Source organism: Carcharodon carcharias, chromosome 8, assembly GCF_017639515.1.
Source record: "Carcharodon carcharias isolate sCarCar2 chromosome 8, sCarCar2.pri, whole genome shotgun sequence".
Classification (NCBI taxonomy): domain Eukaryota; kingdom Metazoa; phylum Chordata; class Chondrichthyes; order Lamniformes; family Lamnidae; genus Carcharodon; species Carcharodon carcharias.
Window position 1 is genome coordinate 24693661 of NC_054474.1, and position 18795 is coordinate 24712455.

The following is an 18795-nucleotide window of genomic DNA, read 5'->3' on the forward strand; positions in this document are numbered from 1 at the left end:
CAAGATGGATGAGCAGATTGGCCATGGCACCATGGTGAAGTATGCCATTTAAGTGGGAGCAAAAAGGAATGCTGTACTGATAGGAGATGGGGATAGATACTGTTCTCTGCAGCTGCAGTCGGGCACTCCGAAGGTTCTTTTGCCTGCCTGGTGCCAGGGTTAGGGACATCCCCTTGCGGCTGGAGAGGAACTTGAAGTTGGAGGGCGAGAATTCAATTGTCGTGGTCTACAGGGAAACCAACGATACAGGTAGAACCAGGAATGATATTTTGCTAAGAGAATGTGAGAAGTTAGGGTCCAAATTAAAAGCAGAACACCAAAGGTAATCATCTCTGGATTGTTACCTGAGTCATGCGTCAAGTGGCATAGGGTCAAGCGGATTAGAGTATGAAAAGTGTGGTTCAAGGACTAGTGTGGAAAGAAGGGGTTTTGATTCACAGATCAGTACTCAGGGAAGAGTAAGCTATTTTGCTGGAATGGGCTCCACTTGAACTGGACTGGGACTAGTGTCCTGGGGAGGCAGTGGCTATTGATGTTGTTGGTGGACCAGTAATCCAAAGAAACAGGGTATTGCGCTGGAGACAATAAAAAAGCTGGAATTAAAAGTCCAGTGACCATGAAACCATTGTCGATTGTCATAGAAACCTATCTGGTTCACTAATGTCCTTTACAGAAGGAAAGTTGCCGTCCTTATCTGGTCTGGCCTACATGTGACCCCATGTTGACTCCTAACTGCCCTCTGTAGCCATTTGATACAACTGAGTGGCTTGGTACGCTATTTCAAAGTCCATAGGGAATGAAACCGAACGGACCACCCAGCATCAAGTTAGGCACCAGAAACAACAACGGCAAACTCAGCCCTATCAATCCTACAAGGTCTTCCTAACTAACACCTGGTATCTAATGCCAAAATTGGGAGAGCTATCTCACAGACTAGTCAAGCAACAGTCTGACATAATCAGCCTCATGGAATCATATTTTTTACAGAAAATGTCATCGACGCCACCATCACCATCTCTGGGTATGTCCTATCCCACCAGCAGGACAGACCCAGCAAAGGTGGAGACACAGTGGTACACAGTTGGGAGGGAGTTGCCCTGTGAGCCCTCAACAATATCTCCAGACCCCATAAAGTCTCCAGGCATCAAGTCAAATACAAGGAAACCTCCTGCTGATTACCATGTACCTTCCCCACCGCCTCCCACCCCACCCCCCACTCAGCTGATGAATCAGTACTCCTCTATGTTGAACACAATTTGGAGGAAGCACTAAGGGTGGCAAGAATGCAGAATGCATTTTGGGTGGGGGACTTCAATGTCCACCACCAAGAATGGCTCAGTAGCACTACTACTGACCGAGCTGGCTAAGTACTAAAGAATGTATCTGCTGTACTGGATCTGCGGCAGGTGGTGAGGGAACCAACAAGAGAGAAAAACATACTTAATCTCGTCCTCATCAATCTGCATGCCACAGATGCATCTGTCCATGATGGCATCGGTGGGAGTGACCACCGCACAGTCCTTGTGGAGATAAAGACCCTTCTCCACATTGAGGCTACCCTCCATCATGTTGTCTGGCACTTCTACCATGCTAAATGGGATAGATTTCAAACAGACCTAGCAACTCAAGACTGGACATCCATGAGGTACTGTGGATCATCAGCAGCAGCAGAATTGTACTCCACCACAATCTGTAAATTCATGGCCAGGCATATCCCCACTCTACCATTACCACCAAGCTAGGGGATCAACCAGTGAGCAGATTATTCCTAAGCAAGTGCTGCTTGATAGCACTGTTGATAATCCCTTCCATCATTTTACTAATGATCGAGAGTAGGTGGTAATTCCCGGGTTGGATTTGTCGTGCTTTTTGTGTACAGGACACACCTGGGCAACTTTCCACACTGTCGGGTAGATGTCAGTGTTGTAGTTGTACTGGAATAACTTGGCTATTCCAAGTTCATGGATGTCTAGTCTTGAGTTGCTAGGTCTGTTCGAAATCTATCCCATTTAGTATGGTGGTAGTGCCAGACAACATGATGCAGGGTAGCCTCAATGTGGAGCAGCACAAGTCTTCAGTACAATTGCCGGAATATTGTCAGGGCCCATAACCTTTGCAGTATCCGGTGCCTTCATCCATTTCTTGATATCATATGGAGTGATTGAATTGGCTGGAGACTGGCATCTGTGATGCTGGGGACCAACAGAGGATCATCCGCTTGGCACTTCTGGTTGAAGACTGTTGCAAATGCTTCAGCCTTATCTTTTGCACTGATATGCTGGGCTCCCCCATCATTGAGGATGAGGATATTTGCGGGGCCTCCCCTTCCAGTTAATTGTTTAATTGTCCACCACCATTCATGACTGGATGTGGCAGGAATGCAGAGGTTAGATCTGGTCTGTTGGCTCTGGGATTGCTTAGTTCTGTCGGTCGCATGCTGTTTACGTGGTTTGACATGCAAGTAATTCTGTGTTGTAGCTTCACCAGTTGATACTTTATTTTTGAGTATGTCTGGTGCTACTCCTGGCATGCCCTCCTGCACTCTTCATTGAACCAGGGTTGATGCCCTGGCTTGATGGTAATGGTAGAGTGGGGAAATGCCAGACCATGAGTTTACATATTTTGGTGGAGTAAAATTTTGCCGCTGTTGATGGCCCACAGCGCCTCATGGATGCCAGATCTGTTTGAAATCTATCCTATTTAGCATGGTGGTAGTGCTACACAGCACGATCAAAGCTATTCTTAATGTAAAGATGGGACTTTGTCTTCATAAGGACTGTGCGGTGGTCACTCCTACTGATACTGTCATGGATGAGGTCATGTACGTTTTTCCCTCTTGTTGGTTCCCTCACCACCTGCCGCAGATCCAGTATAGCAGCTATGTCCTTTAGGATTCGGCCAGTAGTGGTGCTACCGAGCCACTCTTGGTGATGGACATTTAAGTCCCCCAACCAGAGTACGTTCTGTGCCCTTGCAACCCTTAATGCTTCCTCCAAGTGATGTTCAACATGGAAGAGCACTGGTTCATCAGCTGAGGGAGGGCAGTACATGGTAATCAGCAGGAGGTTTCCTTGCTCATGTTTGATCTGATAACATGAGACTTCATGGGGTCTGGAGTCGATGTTGAGGCAACTCCCTCCTGATTGTTTACCATTGTGCCACCACCTCTGCTGGGTCTGTCCTGCCGGTGCGACAGGACATACTCAAGGATGCTGATGGTGATGTCTGGGGCATTATCTGTAAGATACAATTTCGTGAGTATGACTAGGTCAGACTGTTGCTTGACTAGCCTGTGAGACAGCTTTGGGACATTATCTGAAAGGTATGATTCTGTGAGGATGACTATATCAGGCTGTTGCTCTCCCAATTTTGGCACTAGCCACCGCCTGCCCGGCTGTTAGTGAGGAGGACTTTGCAGGGTCAGCAGGTTTCCGGTGTCTGGGTCGATGCTGGGTGGTCCGTCCGGTTTCATTCCTTTTTTGTGACTTGTAGTGGCTTGCTAGTCCATTTCAGAGGGCACTTAAAAGTCAACCACATTGCTGTGGGTCTGAAGATACCCAAGGACAACAGATTTCCTTCCCTAAAGGACATTAGTGAAACAGATGGGTTTTTAGACTTTTAATTCTAGATTTTTATTGAATTCAAATTCCACCGTGGCGGGATTTGAGCCCAGAGCATTAACCTGAGTATCTGGATTACTTATATAAAAACAAAAAAACTGCGGATGCTGGAAATCCAAAACAAAAACAGAATTACCTGGAAAAACTCAGCAGGTCTGGCAGCATCGGCGGAGAAGAAAAGAGTTGACGTTTCGAGTCCTCATGACCCTTCGACAGAACTTGGCAGCAAGTTCTGTCGAAGGGTCATGAGGACTCGAAACGTCAACTCTTTTCTTCTCCGCCGATGCTGCCAGACCTGCTGAGTTTTTCCAGGTAATTCTGTTTTTGTATCTGGATTACTTGTCCAGCGACAATACCACTATGCCATCACCTGCCTCTAATCGCCCGCATGTTTATTCTTCAGCCCCCCTGGACAGAGTCTTCAATGCCCTCATATTATTATTCAATGCCCACACATTAATTCTTCAATTCCCCCACATATTTATACTTCAATTCCCTCATCGCTCTCTCTCGCCGCCTGCACCAAGATGGTGCTTTCAGACTAGCTCTGACTTGGTAACTGCGCACGCGCCCAAAGCCCAGCCTCCCCCGCGGTCGTCACTTCGCCTCGCCACGTGCGAAATACGGCTGCTCTGATTGGCTAACTCGCACCCAGGGCAAATAGACGACGTGATCGGATTGGAGAAATACAACTTAGCAACGGCGCCATTTTGTCTGCGGAGCGGAAAGGTGCGGAACTGGAATTCTTAAAATCGCCACGAGCAGCCAGGGTAAGAGTAAAAAATTCATGGCGGCAGAGGTCGAGCGCTTGTGGGGGCGAATGTTTTAGGTTCTGGCGCGCGACTGGAGTTTGCCGGGACGGGAGGTTTGCGTGATTCCCTCCTCCCCATCCCCCTCCCAGCAGTGTGGGCAGCGTTGGAGGAGACACAGGACAATAAGGCTGCAGCTCATTGGCCGTCAGGCTTTGAGTGTGTTTGTGAGGATGTGAGCAGTAGAGACACTACCGGGAGAGAGGGAGGAGGAGGGGGAGAGAGAAGGGGAGAGGAGGGGATGGGGGAGAAGGGGAGAGCAGGGGGGTGGGGGAGAAGGGGAGAGCAGGGGGGTGGGGGAGAAGGGGAGAGGAGGGGGAGAAGGGGAGAGGAGGGGGGTGGGGGAGAAGGGGAGAGCAGGGGGTTGGGGGAGAAGGGGAGAGGAGGGGGGCAGAAGAAAGAGGAGGAGATGCGCAAAGAAGATAGGAGGGGAAGAGAAGAGAGGAGGGGGAGAGAAGGAAGGGAGAAAGGGAGGAGAAAGAAGAGAGGAGGAGGGGGAGAGAAGAGAGTAGGAGAAGGGGGAGAGAAGAGTTAGGAGAGGGAGAGAAAGGAGAGGAGAAGGGGAGAGGTGGATAAGGGGAAAGAAGAGATGGAAGGAGGAGGGGAAAGAAGAGATGGAAGGAGGAGGGGAAAGAAGAGATGGAAGGAGGAGGGGAAAGAAGAGATGGAAGGAGGAGGGGAAAGAAGAGATGGAAGGAGGAGGGGAAAGAAGAGATGGAAGGAGGAGGGGAAAGAAGAGATGGAAGGAGGAGGGGAAAGAAGAGATGGAAGGAGGAGGGGAAAGAAGAGATGGAAGGAGGAGGGGAAAGAAGAGATGGAAGGAGGAGGGGAAAGAAGAGATGGAAGGAGGAGGGGAAAGAAGAGATGGAAGGAGGAGGGGAAAGAAGAGATGGAAGGAGGAGGGGAAAGAAGAGATGGAAGGAGGAGGGGAAAGAAGAGATGGAAGGAGGAGGGGAAAGAAGAGATGGAAGGAGGAGGGGAAAGAAGAGATGGAAGGAGGAGGGGAAAGAAGAGATGGAAGGAGGAGGGGAAAGAAGAGATGGAAGGAGGAGGGGAAAGAAGAGATGGAAGGAGGAGGGGAAAGAAGAGATGGAAGGAGGAGGGGAAAGAAGAGATGGAAGGAGGAGGGGAAAGAAGAGATGGAAGGAGGAGGGGAAAGAAGAGTTGGAAGGAGGAGGGGAAAGAAGAGTTGGAAGGAGGAGGGGAATGAAGAGTTGGAAGGAGGAGGGAAAAGAAGAGATGGAAGGAGGAGGAGGGAAAGAAGAGATGGAAGGAGGAGCAGGAGGGGACAGATGAGATGGAAGGAGGAGGGAAAAGAAGAGATGGAAGGAGGAGGAGGAGGGGACAGATGAGATGGAAGGAGGAGGGAAAAGAAGAGATGGGAGGAGGAGGGGAAAGAAGATATTGAAGGAGGAGGGGAAAGAAGAGATGGAAGGAGCAGGAGGGGAAAGAAGAGATGGAAGGAGGGGAAAGAAGAGATAGAAGGAGGAGGAGCGGAAAGAGATGGAAGGAGGACGATGAGGGGAAAGAAGAGATGGGAGGAGGAGGAGTGGAAAGAAGAGATGGAAGGAGGAGGAGGAGGGGAAAGAAGAGATGGAAGGAGGAGGAGGAGGGGAAAGAAGAGATGGAAGGAGGAAGGGAAAGAAGAGATGGAAGGAGGAGGGGAAAGAAGAGGTGGAAGGAGGAGGGGAAAGAAGAGGTGGAAGGAGGAGGGGAAAGAAGAGAGGGAAGGAGGAGGGGAAAGAAGAGAGGGAAGGAGGAGGGGAAAGAAGAGAGGGAAGGAGGAGGGGAAAGAAGAGAGGGAAGGAGGAGGGGAAAGAAGAGAGGGAAGGAGGAGGGGAAAGAAGAGAGGGAAGGAGGAGGGGAAAGAAGAGAGGGAAGGAGGAGGGGAAAGAAGAGAGGGAAGGAGGAGGGGAAAGAAGAGAGGGAAGGAGGAGGGGAAGGAGGAGGGGAAAGAAGAGAGGGAAGGAGGAGGGGAAAGAAGAGAGGGAAGGAGGAGGGGAAAGAAGAGAGGGAAGGAGGAGGGGAAAGAAGAGAGGGAAGGAGGAGGGGAAAGAAGAGAGGGAAGGAGGAGGGGAAAGAAGAGAGGGAAGGAGGAGGGGAAAGAAGAGAGGGAAGGAGGAGGGGAAAGAAGAGAGGGAAGGAGGAGGGGAAAGAAGAGAGGGAAGGAGGAGGGGAAAGAAGAGAGGGAAGGAGGAGGGGAAAGAAGAGAGGGAAGGAGGAGGGGAAAGAAGAGAGGGAAGGTGGAGGGGAAAGAAGAGAGGGAAGGTGGAGGGGAAAGAAGAGAGGGAAGGAGGAGGGGAAAGAAGAGAGGGAAGGAGGAGGGGAAAGAAGAGAGGGAAGGAGGAGGGGAAAGAAGAGAGGGAAGGAGGAGGGGAAAGAAGAGAGGGAAGGAGGAGGGGAAAGAAGAGAGGGAAGGAGGAGGGGAAAGAAGAGAGGGAAGGAGGAGGGGAAAGAAGAGAGGGAAGGAGGAGGGGAAAGAAGAGAGGGAAGGAGGAGGGGAAAGAAGAGGTGGAAGGAGGAGGGGAAAGAAGAGAGGGAAGGAGGAGGGAAAAGAAGAGAGGGAAGGAGGAGGGGAAAGAAGAGAGGGAAGGAGGAGGGAAAGAAGAGAGGGAAGGAGGAGGGGAAAGAAGAGAGGGAAGGAGGAGGGGAAAGAAGAGAGGAAGGAGGAGGGAAAGAAGAGAGGGAAGGAGGAGGGGAAAGAAGAGAGGGAAGGAGGAGGGGAAAGAAGAGAGGGAAGGAGGAGGGGAAAGAAGAGAGGAAGGAGGAGGGAAAGAAGAGAGGGAAGGAGGAGGGGAAAGAAGAGAGGGAAGGAGGAGGGGAAAGAAGAGAGGGAAGGAGGAGGGAAAGAAGAGAGGGAAGGAGGAGGGGAAAGAAGAGAGGGAAGGAGGAGGGGAAAGAAGAGAGGGAAGGAGGAGGGGAAAGAAGAGAGGGAAGGAGGAGGGGAAAGAAGAGAGGGAAGGAGGAGGGGAAAGAAGAGAGGGAAGGAGGAGGGGAAAGAAGAGAGGGAAGGAGGAGGGAAAGAAGAGAGGGAAGGAGGAGGGGAAAGAAGAGAGGGAAGGAGGAGGGGAAAGAAGAGAGGGAAGGAGGAGGGGAAAGAAGAGAGGGAAGGAGGAGGGGAAAGAAGAGAGGGAAGGAGGAGGGGAAAGAAGAGAGGGAAGGAGGAGGGGAAAGAAGAGAGGGAAGGAGGAGGGGAAAGAAGAGATGGAAGGAGGAGGGGAAAGAAGAAATGGAAGGAGGAGGAGGGGAAAGAAGAGATGGAAGGAGGAGGAGGGGAAAGAAGAGATGGAAAGAGGAGGAGGAGGGGAAAGAAGAGTTGGAATGAGGAGGGGAAAGAAGAGTTGGAAAGAGGAGGGGAAAGAAGAGATGGAAGGTGGAGGGAAAAGAAGAGATGGAAGGTGGAGGGAAAAGAAGAGATGGAAGGTGGAGGGAAAAGAAGAGATGGAAGGTGGAGGGAAAAGAAGAGATGGAAGGTGGAGGGAAAAGAAGAGATGGAAGGTGGAGGGAAAAGAAGAGATGGAAGGTGGAGGGAAAGAAGAGATGGAAGGTGGAGGGAAAGAAGAGATGGAAGGTGGAGGGAAAAGAAGAGATGGAAGGTGGAGGGAAAGAAGAGATGGAAGGTGGAGGGAAAGAAGAGATGGAAGGTGGAGGGAAAGAAGAGATGGAAGGTGGAGGGAAAGAAGAGATGGAAGGTGGAGGGAAAGAAGAGATGGAAGGTGGAGGGAAAGAAGAGATGGAAGGTGGAGGGAAAGGAAGAGATGGAAGGTGGAGGGAAAGAAGAGATGGAAGGTGGAGGGAAATGAAGAGATGGAAGGTGGAGGGAAAAGAAGAGATGGAAGGTGGAGGGAAAAGAAGAGATGGAAGGTGGAGGGAAAGGAAGAGATGGAAGGTGGAGGGAAAGGAAGAGATGGAAGGTGGAGGGAAAGGAAGAGATGGAAGGTGGAGGGAAAGGAAGAGATGGAAGGTGGAGGGAAAGGAAGAGATGGAAGGTGGAGGGAAAGGAAGAGATGGAAGGTGGAGGGAAAGGAAGAGATGGAAGGTGGAGGGAAAGGAAGAGATGGAAGGTGGAGGGAAAGGAAGAGATGGAAGGTGGAGGGAAAGGAAGAGATGGAAGGTGGAGGGAAAGGAAGAGATGGAAGGTGGAGGGAAAGGAAGAGATGGAAGGTGGAGGGAAAGGAAGAGATGGAAGGTGGAGGGAAAGGAAGAGATGGAAGGTGGAGGGAAAGGAAGAGATGGAAGGTGGAGGGAAAGGAAGAGATGGAAGGTGGAGGGAAAGGAAGAGATGGAAGGTGGAGGGAAAGGAAGAGATGGAAGGTGGAGGGAAAGGAAGAGATGGAAGGTGGAGGGAAAGGAAGAGATGGAAGGTGGAGGGAAAGGAAGAGATGGAAGGTGGAGGGAAAGGAAGAGATGGAAGGTGGAGGGAAAGGAAGAGATGGAAGGTGGAGGGAAAGGAAGAGATGGAAGGTGGAGGGAAAGGAAGAGATGGAAGGTGGAGGGAAAGGAAGAGATGGAAGGTGGAGGGAAAGGAAGAGATGGAAGGTGGAGGGAAAGGAAGAGATGGAAGGTGGAGGGAAAGGAAGAGATGGAAGGTGGAGGGAAAGGAAGAGATGGAAGGTGGAGGGAAAGGAAGAGATGGAAGGTGGAGGGAAAGGAAGAGATGGAAGGTGGAGGGAAAGGAAGAGATGGAAGGTGGAGGGAAAGGAAGAGATGGAAGGTGGAGGGAAAGGAAGAGATGGAAGGTGGAGGGAAAGGAAGAGATGGAAGGTGGAGGGAAAGGAAGAGATGGAAGGTGGAGGGAAAGGAAGAGATGGAAGGTGGAGGGAAAGGAAGAGATGGAAGGTGGAGGGAAAGGAAGAGATGGAAGGTGGAGGGAAAGGAAGAGATGGAAGGTGGAGGGAAAGGAAGAGATGGAAGGTGGAGGGAAAGGAAGAGATGGAAGGTGGAGGGAAAGGAAGAGATGGAAGGTGGAGGGAAAGGAAGAGATGGAAGGTGGAGGGAAAGGAAGAGATGGAAGGTGGAGGGAAAGGAAGAGATGGAAGGTGGAGGGAAAGGAAGAGATGGAAGGTGGAGGGAAAGGAAGAGATGGAAGGTGGAGGGAAAGGAAGAGATGGAAGGTGGAGGGAAAGGAAGAGATGGAAGGTGGAGGGAAAGGAAGAGATGGAAGGTGGAGGGAAAGGAAGAGATGGAAGGTGGAGGGAAAGGAAGAGATGGAAGGTGGAGGGAAAGGAAGAGATGGAAGGTGGAGGGAAAGGAAGAGATGGAAGGTGGAGGGAAAGGAAGAGATGGAAGGTGGAGGGAAAGGAAGAGATGGAAGGTGGAGGGAAAGGAAGAGATGGAAGGTGGAGGGAAAGGAAGAGGTGGAAGGAGGAGGGGAAAGAAGAGGTGGAAGGAGGAGGGGAAAGAAGAGGTGGAAGGAGGAGGGGAAAGAAGAGGTGGAAGGAGGAGGGGAAAGAAGAGGTGGAAGGAGGAGGGGAAAGAAGAGGTGGAAGGAGGAGGGAAAGAAGAGGTGGAAGGAGGAGGGGAAAGAAGAGGTGGAAGGAGGAGGGGAAAGAAGAGGTGGAAGGAGGAGGGGAAAGAAGAGGTGGAAGGAGGAGGGGAAAGAAGAGGTGGAAGGAGGAGGGGAAAGAAGAGGTGGAAGGAGGAGGGGAAAGAAGAGGTGGAAGGAGGAGGGGAAAGAAGAGGTGGAAGGAGGAGGGGAAAGAAGAGGTGGAAGGAGGAGGGGAAAGAAGAGGTGGAAGGAGGAGGGGAAAGAAGAGGTGGAAGGAGGAGGGGAAAGAAGAGGTGGAAGGAGGAGGGGAAGAAGAGGTGGAAGGAGGAGGGGAAAGAAGAGGTGGAAGGAGGAGGGGAAAGAAGAGGTGGAAGGAGGAGGGGAAAGAAGAGGTGGAAGGAGGAGGGGAAAGAAGAGGTGGAAGGAGGAGGGGAAAGAAGAGGTGGAAGGAGGAGGGGAAAGAAGAGGTGGAAGGAGGAGGGGAAAGAAGAGGTGGAAGGAGGAGGGGAAAGAAGAGGTGGAAGGAGGAGGGGAAAGAAGAGGTGGAAGGAGGAGGGGAAAGAAGAGGTGGAAGGAGGAGGGGAAAGAAGAGGTGGAAGGAGGAGGGGAAAGAAGAGGTGGAAGGAGGAGGGGAAAGAAGAGGTGGAAGGAGGAGGGGAAAGAAGAGGTGGAAGGAGGAGGGGAAAGAAGAGGTGGAAGGAGGAGGGGAAAGAAGAGGTGGAAGGAGGAGGGGAAAGAAGAGGTGGAAGGAGGAGGGGAAAGAAGAGGTGGAAGGAGGAGGGGAAAGAAGAGGTGGAAGGAGGAGGGGAAAGAAGAGGTGGAAGGAGGAGGGGAAAGAAGAGGTGGAAGGAGGAGGGGAAAGAAGAGGTGGAAGGAGGAGGGGAAAGAAGAGGTGGAAGGAGGAGGGGAAAGAAGAGGTGGAAGGAGGAGGGGAAAGAAGAGGTGGAAGGAGGAGGGGAAAGAAGAGGTGGAAGGAGGAGGGGAAAGAAGAGGTGGAAGGAGGAGGGGAAAGAAGAGGTGGAAGGAGGAGGGGAAAGAAGAGGTGGAAGGAGGAGGGGAAAGAAGAGGTGGAAGGAGGAGGGGAAAGAAGAGGTGGAAGGAGGAGGGGAAAGAAGAGGTGGAAGGAGGAGGGGAAAGAAGAGGTGGAAGGAGGAGGGGAAAGAAGAGGTGGAAGGAGGAGGGGAAAGAAGAGGTGGAAGGAGGAGGGGAAAGAAGAGGTGGAAGGAGGAGGGGAAAGAAGAGGTGGAAGGAGGAGGGGAAAGAAGAGGTGGAAGGAGGAGGGGAAAGAAGAGGTGGAAGGAGGAGGGGAAAGAAGAGGTGGAAGGAGGAGGGGAAAGAAGAGGTGGAAGGAGGAGGGGAAAGAAGAGGTGGAAGGAGGAGGGGAAAGAAGAGGTGGAAGGAGGAGGGGAAAGAAGAGGTGGAAGGAGGAGGGGAAAGAAGAGGTGGAAGGAGGAGGGGAAAGAAGAGGTGGAAGGAGGAGGGGAAAGAAGAGGTGGAAGGAGGAGGGGAAAGAAGAGGTGGAAGGAGGAGGGGAAAGAAGAGGTGGAAGGAGGAGGGGAAAGAAGAGGTGGAAGGAGGAGGGGAAAGAAGAGGTGGAAGGAGGAGGGGAAAGAAGAGGTGGAAGAAGGAGGAGGGAAAGAAGAGGTGGAAGAAGGAGGAGGGAAAGAAGAGGTGGAAGAAGGAGGAGGGAAAGAAGAGGTGGAAGAAGGAGGAGGGAAAGAAGAGGTGGAAGAAGGAGGAGGGAAAGAAGAGGTGGAAGAAGGAGGAGGGAAAGAAGAGGTGGAAGAAGGAGGAGGGAAAGAAGAGGTGGAAGAAGGAGGAGGGAAAGAAGAGGTGGAAGAAGGAGGAGGGAAAGAAGAGGTGGAAGGAGGAGGGTAAAGAAGAGGTGGAAGGAGGAGTGTAAAGAAGAGGTGGAAGGAGGAGTGTAAAGAAGAGGTGGAAGGAGGAGTGTAAAGAAGAGGTGGAAGGAGGAGGGGAAAGAAGAGGTGGAAGGAGGAGGGGAAAGTAGAGATGGAAGGAGGAGGGGAAAGAAGAGGTGGAAGAAGGAGGAGGGAAAGAAGAGGTGGAAGAAGGAGGAGGGAAAGAAGAGGTGGAAGAAGGAGGAGGGAAAGAAGAGGTGGAAGAAGGAGGAGGGGAAAGAAGAGGTGGAAGAAGGAGGAGGGGAAAGAAGAGGTGGAAGAAGGAGGAGGGGAAAGAAGAGGTGGAAGGAGGAGGGTAAAGAAGAGGTGGAAGGAGGAGGGTAAAGAAGAGGTGGAAGGAGGAGGGTAAAGAAGAGGTGGAAGGAGGAGGGTAAAGAAGAGGTGGAAGGAGGAGGGTAAAGAAGAGGTGGAAGGAGGAGGGTAAAGAAGAGGTGGAAGGAGGAGGGTAAAGAAGAGGTGGAAGGAGGAGGGTAAAGAAGAGGTGGAAGGAGGAGGGTAAAGAAGAGGTGGAAGGAGGAGGGTAAAGAAGAGGTGGAAGGAGGAGGGTAAAGAAGAGGTGGAAGGAGGAGGGTAAAGAAGAGGTGGAAGGAGGAGGGTAAAGAAGAGGTGGAAGGAGGAGGGTAAAGAAGAGGTGGAAGGAGGAGGGGAAAGAAGAGGTGGAAGGAGGAGGGGAAAGAAGAGGTGGAAGGAGGAGGGGAAAGAAGAGGTGGAAGGAGGAGGGGAAAGAAGAGGTGGAAGGAGGAGGGGAAAGAAGAGGTGGAAGGAGGAGGGGAAAGAAGAGGTGGAAGGAGGAGGGGAAAGAAGAGGTGGAAGGAGGAGGGGAAAGAAGAGGTGGAAGGAGGAGGGGAAAGAAGAGGTGGAAGGAGGAGGGGAAAGAAGAGGTGGAAGGAGGAGGAGGAAGGGAAAGAAGAGGTGGAAGGAGGTGGAGGAAGGGAAAGAAGAGGTGGAAGGAGGAGGAGGAAGGGAAAGAAGAGGTGGAAGGAGGAGGAGGAAGGGAAAGAAGAGGTGGAAGGAGGAGGAGGAAGGGAAAGAAGAGGTGGAAGGAGGAGGGGACAGAAGAGATGGAAGGAGGAGGAGGAGGGGACAGAAGAGATGGAAGGAGGGGTAGGAGGGGAAAGAAGAGATGGAAGTAGGAGGGAAAAGAAGAGATGGAAGGAGGAGGGGAAAGAAGAGATGGAAGAAGGAGGAGGGAAAGAAGAGATGGAAGAAGGAGGAGGGAAAGAAGAGATGGAAGAAGGAGGAGGGAAAGAAGAGATGGAAGAAGGAGGAGGGAAAGAAGAGATGGAAGAAGGAGGAGGGAAAGAAGAGATGGAAGAAGGAGGAGGGAAAGAAGAGATGGAAGAAGGAGGAGGGAAAGAAGAGATGGAAGGAGGAGGAGGGAAAGAAGAGGTGGAAGGAGGAGGAGGGAAAGAAGAGGTGGAAGGAGGAGGAGGGAAAGAAGAGATGGAATGAGAAGGAGGAGGGGAAAGAAGAGATGGAAGGAGGAGGGGAATGAAGAGATGGAAAGAGGAGGGGAAAGAAGAGATGGAAGGAGTACGAGGAGGGGTAAGAAGAGATGGAAGGAGGAGGAGGGGAAAGAAGAGATGGAAGGAGGAAGGGATATTAGAGATGGAAGGAGGAGGAGGTGAAACAAGAGATGGGAGGAGGAGGGGAAAGAAGAGATGGAAGGAGGAGGGAAAAGAAGAGATGGAAGGATGAGGGGAAAGAAGAGATGGAAGGAGGAGGTGAAGGGGACAGAAGAGATGGAAGGAGGAGGAGGAGTGGACAGACGAGATGGAAGGAGGAGGAGGAGGGGACAGACAAGATGGAAGGAGGAGGAGGAGGGGACAGACGAGATGGAAGGAGGAGGAGGAGGGGACAGAAGAGATGGAAGGAAGAGGAGGAGGGGACAGAAGAGATGGGAGGAGGAGGAGGGGAAAGAAGAGATGGAAGGAGGAGGAGGAGGGGAAAGAAGAGATGGAAGGAGGAGGAGGAGGGGAAAGAAGAGATGGAAGGAGGAGGAGGAGGGGAAAGAAGAGATGGAAGGAGGAGGAGGAGGAGAATGAAGAGATGGAAGGAGTACGAGGAGGGGTAAGAAGAGATGGAAGGAGTAGGAGGGGAAAGAAGAGATGGAAGGAGAGGGAAAGAAGAGATGGAAGGAGGAGTGGAAAGAAGAGATGGAAGGAGGAGGAGGAGGGGAACGAAGAGATAAAAGGAGGAGGAGGAGGGGAACGAAGAGATAAAGGGAGGAGGAGGAGGGGAACGAAGAGATAAAGGGAGGAGGAGGAGGGGAACGAAGAGATAAAGGGAGGAGGAGGAGGGGAACGAAGAGATAAAGGGAGGAGGAGGAGGGGAACGAAGAGATAAAGGGAGGAGGAGGAGGGGAACGAAGAGATAAAGGGAGGAGGAGGAGGGGAACGAAGAGATAAAGGGAGGAGGAGGAGGGGAACGAAGAGATAAAGGGAGGAGGAGGAGGGGAACGAAGAGATAAAGGAGGAGGAGGAGGGGAACGAAGAGATAAAGGGAGGAGGAGGAGGGGAACGAAGAGATAAAGGGAGGAGGAGGAGGGGAGCGAAGAGATAAAGGGAGGAGGAGGAGGGGAACGAAGAGATAAAGGGAGGAGGAGGAGGGGAACGAAGAGATAAAGGGAGGAGGAGGAGGGGAACGAAGAGATAAAGGGAGGAGGAGGAGGGGAACGAAGAGATAAAGGGAGGAGGAGGAGGGGAACGAAGAGATAAAGGGAGGAGGAGGAGGGGAACGAAGAGATAAAGGGAGGAGGAGGAGGGGAACGAAGAGATAAAGGGAGGAGGAGGAGGGGAACGAAGAGATAAAGGGAGGAGGAGGGGAACGAAGAGATAAAGGGAGGAGGAGGAGGGGAACGAAGAGATAAAGGGAGGAGGAGGAGGGGAACGAAGAGATAAAGGGAGGAGGAGGAGGGGAACGAAGAGATAAAGGGAGGAGGAGGGGAACGAAGAGATAAAGGGAGGAGGAGGAGGGGAACGAAGAGATAAGGGGAGGAGGAGGAGGGGAAAGAAGAGATAAGGGGAGGAGGAGGAGGGGAAAGAAGAGATAAGGGGAGGAGGAGGGGAACGAAGAGATAAAGGGAGGAGGAGGAGGGGAACGAAGAGATAAAGGGAGGAGGAGGAGGGGAACGAAGAGATAAAGGGAGGAGGAGGAGGGGAACGAAGAGATAAAGGGAGGAGGAGGAGGGGAACGAAGAGATAAGGGGAGGACGAGGAGGAGGGGAACGAAGAGATAAAGGGAGGAGGAGGAGGGGAACGAAGAGATAAGGGGAGGAGGAGGAGGGGAACGAAGAGATAAGGGGAGGAGGAGGAGGAGGGGAACGAAGAGATAAGGGGAGGAGGAGGAGGAGGGGAACGAAGAGATAAGGGGAGGAGGAGGAGGAGGGGAACGAAGAGATAAGGGGAGGAGGAGGAGGGGAACGAAGAGATAAGGGGAGGAGGAGGAGGAGGGGAACGAAGAGATAAGGGGAGGAGGAGGAGGGGAACGAAGAGATAAGGGGAGGAGGAGGAGGGGAACGAAGAGATAAGGGGAGGAGGAGGAGGGGAACGAAGAGATAAGGGGAGGAGGAGGAGGGGAACGAAGAGATAAGGGGAGGAGGAGGAGGGGAACGAAGAGATAAGGGGAGGAGGAGGAGGAGGGGAACGAAGAGATAAGGGGAGGAGGAGGAGGGGAAAGAGATAAGGGGAGGAGGAGGGGAACGAAGAGATAAGGGGAGGAGGAGGAGGAGGGGAACGAAGAGATAAGGGGAGGAGGAGGAGGGGAACGAAGAGATAAGGGGAGGAGGAGGGGAACGAAGAGATAAGGGGAGGAGGAGGAGGGGAACGAAGAGATAAGGGGAGGAGGAGGAGGGGAACGAAGAGATAAGGGGAGGAGGAGGAGGGGAACGAAGAGATAAGGGGAGGAGGAGGAGGGGAACGAAGAGATAAGGGGAGGAGGAGGAGGGGAACGAAGAGATAAGGGGAGGAGGAGGAGGGGAACGAAGAGATAAGGGGAGGAGGAGGAGGGGAACGAAGAGATAAGGGGAGGAGGAGGAGGGGAACGAAGAGATAAGGGGAGGAGGAGGAGGGGAACGAAGAGATAAGGGGAGGAGGAGGAGGGGAACGAAGAGATAAGGGGAGGAGGAGGAGGAGGGGAACGAAGAGATAAGGGGAGGAGGAGGAGGGGAAAGAGATAAGGGGAGGAGGAGGGGAACGAAGAGGTAAACGGAGGAGGAGGAGGGGAACGAAGAGATAAGGGGAGGACATGGAGGGGAACGAAGAGATAAAGGGAGGAGGAGGGGAAAGAAGAGATAAGGGGAGGAGGAGGAGGGGAAAGAAGAGATAAGGGGAGGAGGGGAACGAAGAGATAAGGGGAGGAGGAGGAGGGGAACGAAGAGATAAATGGAGGAGGAAGAGGGGAAAGAAGAGATAAGGGGAGGAGGAGGAGGGGAAAGAAGAGATAAAGGGAGGAGGAGGAGGGGAACGAAGAGATAAGCGGAGGAGCAGGAGGGGAACGAAGAGATAAACGGAGGAGGAGGAGGGAAACGAAGAGATAAGGGGAGGACGAGGAGGAGGGGAACGAAGAGATAAACGGAGGAGGAGGAGGGGAAAGAAGAGATAAACGGAGGAGGAATAGGGGAAAGAAGAGATAAACGGAGGAGGAATAGGGGAACGAAGAGATAAACGGAGGAGGAAGAGGGGAAAGAAGAGATTAGGGGAGGAGGAGGAGAAAGAAGAGATAAGGGGAGGAGGAGGAGGGGAAAGAAGAGATAAGGGGAGAAGGAGGAGGGGAAAGAAGAGATAGGAGGAGGCGGAGGAGTGGAAAGAAGAGATAGGAGGAGGAGGATGGGAAAGAGAAAGGAGGAGGAGGGGAAGAGAAAGGAGGAGGGGACAGAGATAGGAGTTGGTGGAGGAAGGGACAGAGATAGGAGGAGGAGGAAAGGAAAGAGGTAGGAGGAGGAGGAGGGGAAAGAGATAGGGGGAGAGGAAAGGGGAAGGGAGAGGAGGGGGAAGTGGGAAGGAGAGGGGAAGGGAGATGGGAAGAGTGGGAGATGATGAAGGAGATGGGGAAAGTGGGAGAGGATGTAGTAGTGGAGTATGAGGGAGTAGAGGACAATGTGAGAGGGGATGGGTGAATGGGACAGTCAGGAGTGTAGGGGGAAGGGCAGGAGTGGAGGATAGGGTGAGGAATGGTATGGAGGAGGATAAAAGAGGGGAGGGGATGGGGCAGTGTAGCAGGAGGAGAGGAAGCTCCAGAAACATCCCCATCCCTGCTGATGAGCGAGCTCAACATGCCAGTGCCAAAGACATGGCTGAAACATATGTAACATTTTCAGCTAGAAATGCTGAGTGAATCCATCCATCTCTGCTTCCTTCCTCCCATCATCACCAAACTAGTTGTGCCCCTAGCCAAGCTGTCCCAGTGCACCTAACTGACAGTGTGGAAAATTGACCGGGTATATCCTGTCCTCAAAAAGCAAGTTTGACCCAATAACCTCACCATCGGTTTACTCAATCATCAGTAAATTGATGGAAGCATTTCTGACAGGTTTTTCAAGTGGCACTTACTCAGCAATAACCTGCTCCCCAATTCTTATGCTGGATTCTGCCAGGGTCACTCTGTTCCTGAACTCATTGCAGCCTTGGTCCAATTATGAATAGAAGAGCTGAATCCATAGGGTAAGGTGAGAGTGACTTCCCTTGACTTCAAGGTGACATTTGATTGAGTGTTACAGGGACCCCAGCATTCAGTGGGAGTCAAAGGAAAAGCTCCACCAGTTGGAGTTTTATCAAATACAAAGGAAGATGGTTGTAGAGGCCAGTCATTTCAGGCCCAGGACATCACAGTGGGGTTACGAAGTCCTATGCCTAACTGTCTTTGGTTGCTTCATCAATGACCATCCCCTTGTCATAAGGCCAGAAGTTGGGGTGTTCACTGATGATTGCATAATGTTCAGCACCATTTGTGAATCATACTGAAGCAATCCCTCCCCTCATACAGCAAGATCTGGACAACATTCAGGCCTGGGATAAGTAGCAAGTAACATTTACGGCATGCAAATCCAGGCAGTGACTATGTCTCCAATGTTACGACGTGGCAGATGTGTGCCATGCGGATCAAATTCACAAAGGCAACTTGCTTGTGTTATCATAACGGTTTTGCAATTTGTATTTATTACGAGAAGATGTGTACACTTGACTTCCAGAAGTAAGAGTCTACCAAGACCTTTAGAGATTTTAAAAATTAAATTGAAATATTTATTAACATCATAAAAGATTTTGAGCACATACATAAGACTACAATTACTTACTACAATAACAAATTCCAAAATTCCTAACTGACCTGATTCCTAGTTATACCCCCTTTAAGGCAGCAGTCCAAAATAGATTTTGGGTTTAAAACAGGACCAGCAAGTTAACACAATACCCGCTTGGCAGTGGAATTCCAAATGGCTTTCCCCCAACTTCAGTTTCGTTATATAGCAGACTTCCACACAAATGGCTGGAGGCTTCGTTAAGGCTATTTCACATACTCCTGTTAGATCTTACATGGCCTTCTCCCACATAGGCCTTTCATTCTCCTTTATATAAATATTTCTCTCTTTCTAATATGTAAATTCTATTGTTCCATGTGTCTTTGAAACTGTATCTTCTTCATAATATAAAAACTTTCATGTTGCCAATATTGTTAGTAAACTTTGGGAATAATAAACATACTCCTTGGCATTGCTTATCTGCCTAGTTGTAAACAGACTAAGATCCCCTTGAAATCCAACAATCCCTTCATCTAAAAGTGCAAATTACGTTACACCTTGCATGCAAAGCCAGCATCCATGTTTACTCATTAGCATGTCAAGCACGAAGCTTCTTTTGATGATTTCAAGCTTGCAGTCCACTTGACCCCAAATATAATTAAATCACATCAGCCAGACCCAACTACAGTTACCCCCATAAACCTACTTCACAATAAACCGTAAA

General features: G+C 51.5%; 1 protein-coding gene across 3 annotated transcripts in view; it reads left to right on the plus strand.

The window, feature by feature from the left end:
• Positions 1 to 4302: 4302 nt before the first annotated feature.
• hmgxb3 (HMG box domain containing 3) overlaps positions 4303 to 18795 on the plus strand; it is a 94379-nt gene continuing 79886 nt past the window's right edge. For all 3 annotated transcript variants that reach the window (XM_041194113.1, XM_041194114.1, XM_041194115.1), the window contains exon 1: positions 4303 to 4390. The gene's annotated coding sequence lies outside the window, so the exon portion shown is untranslated. The remainder of the gene's footprint in view (positions 4391 to 18795) is intronic.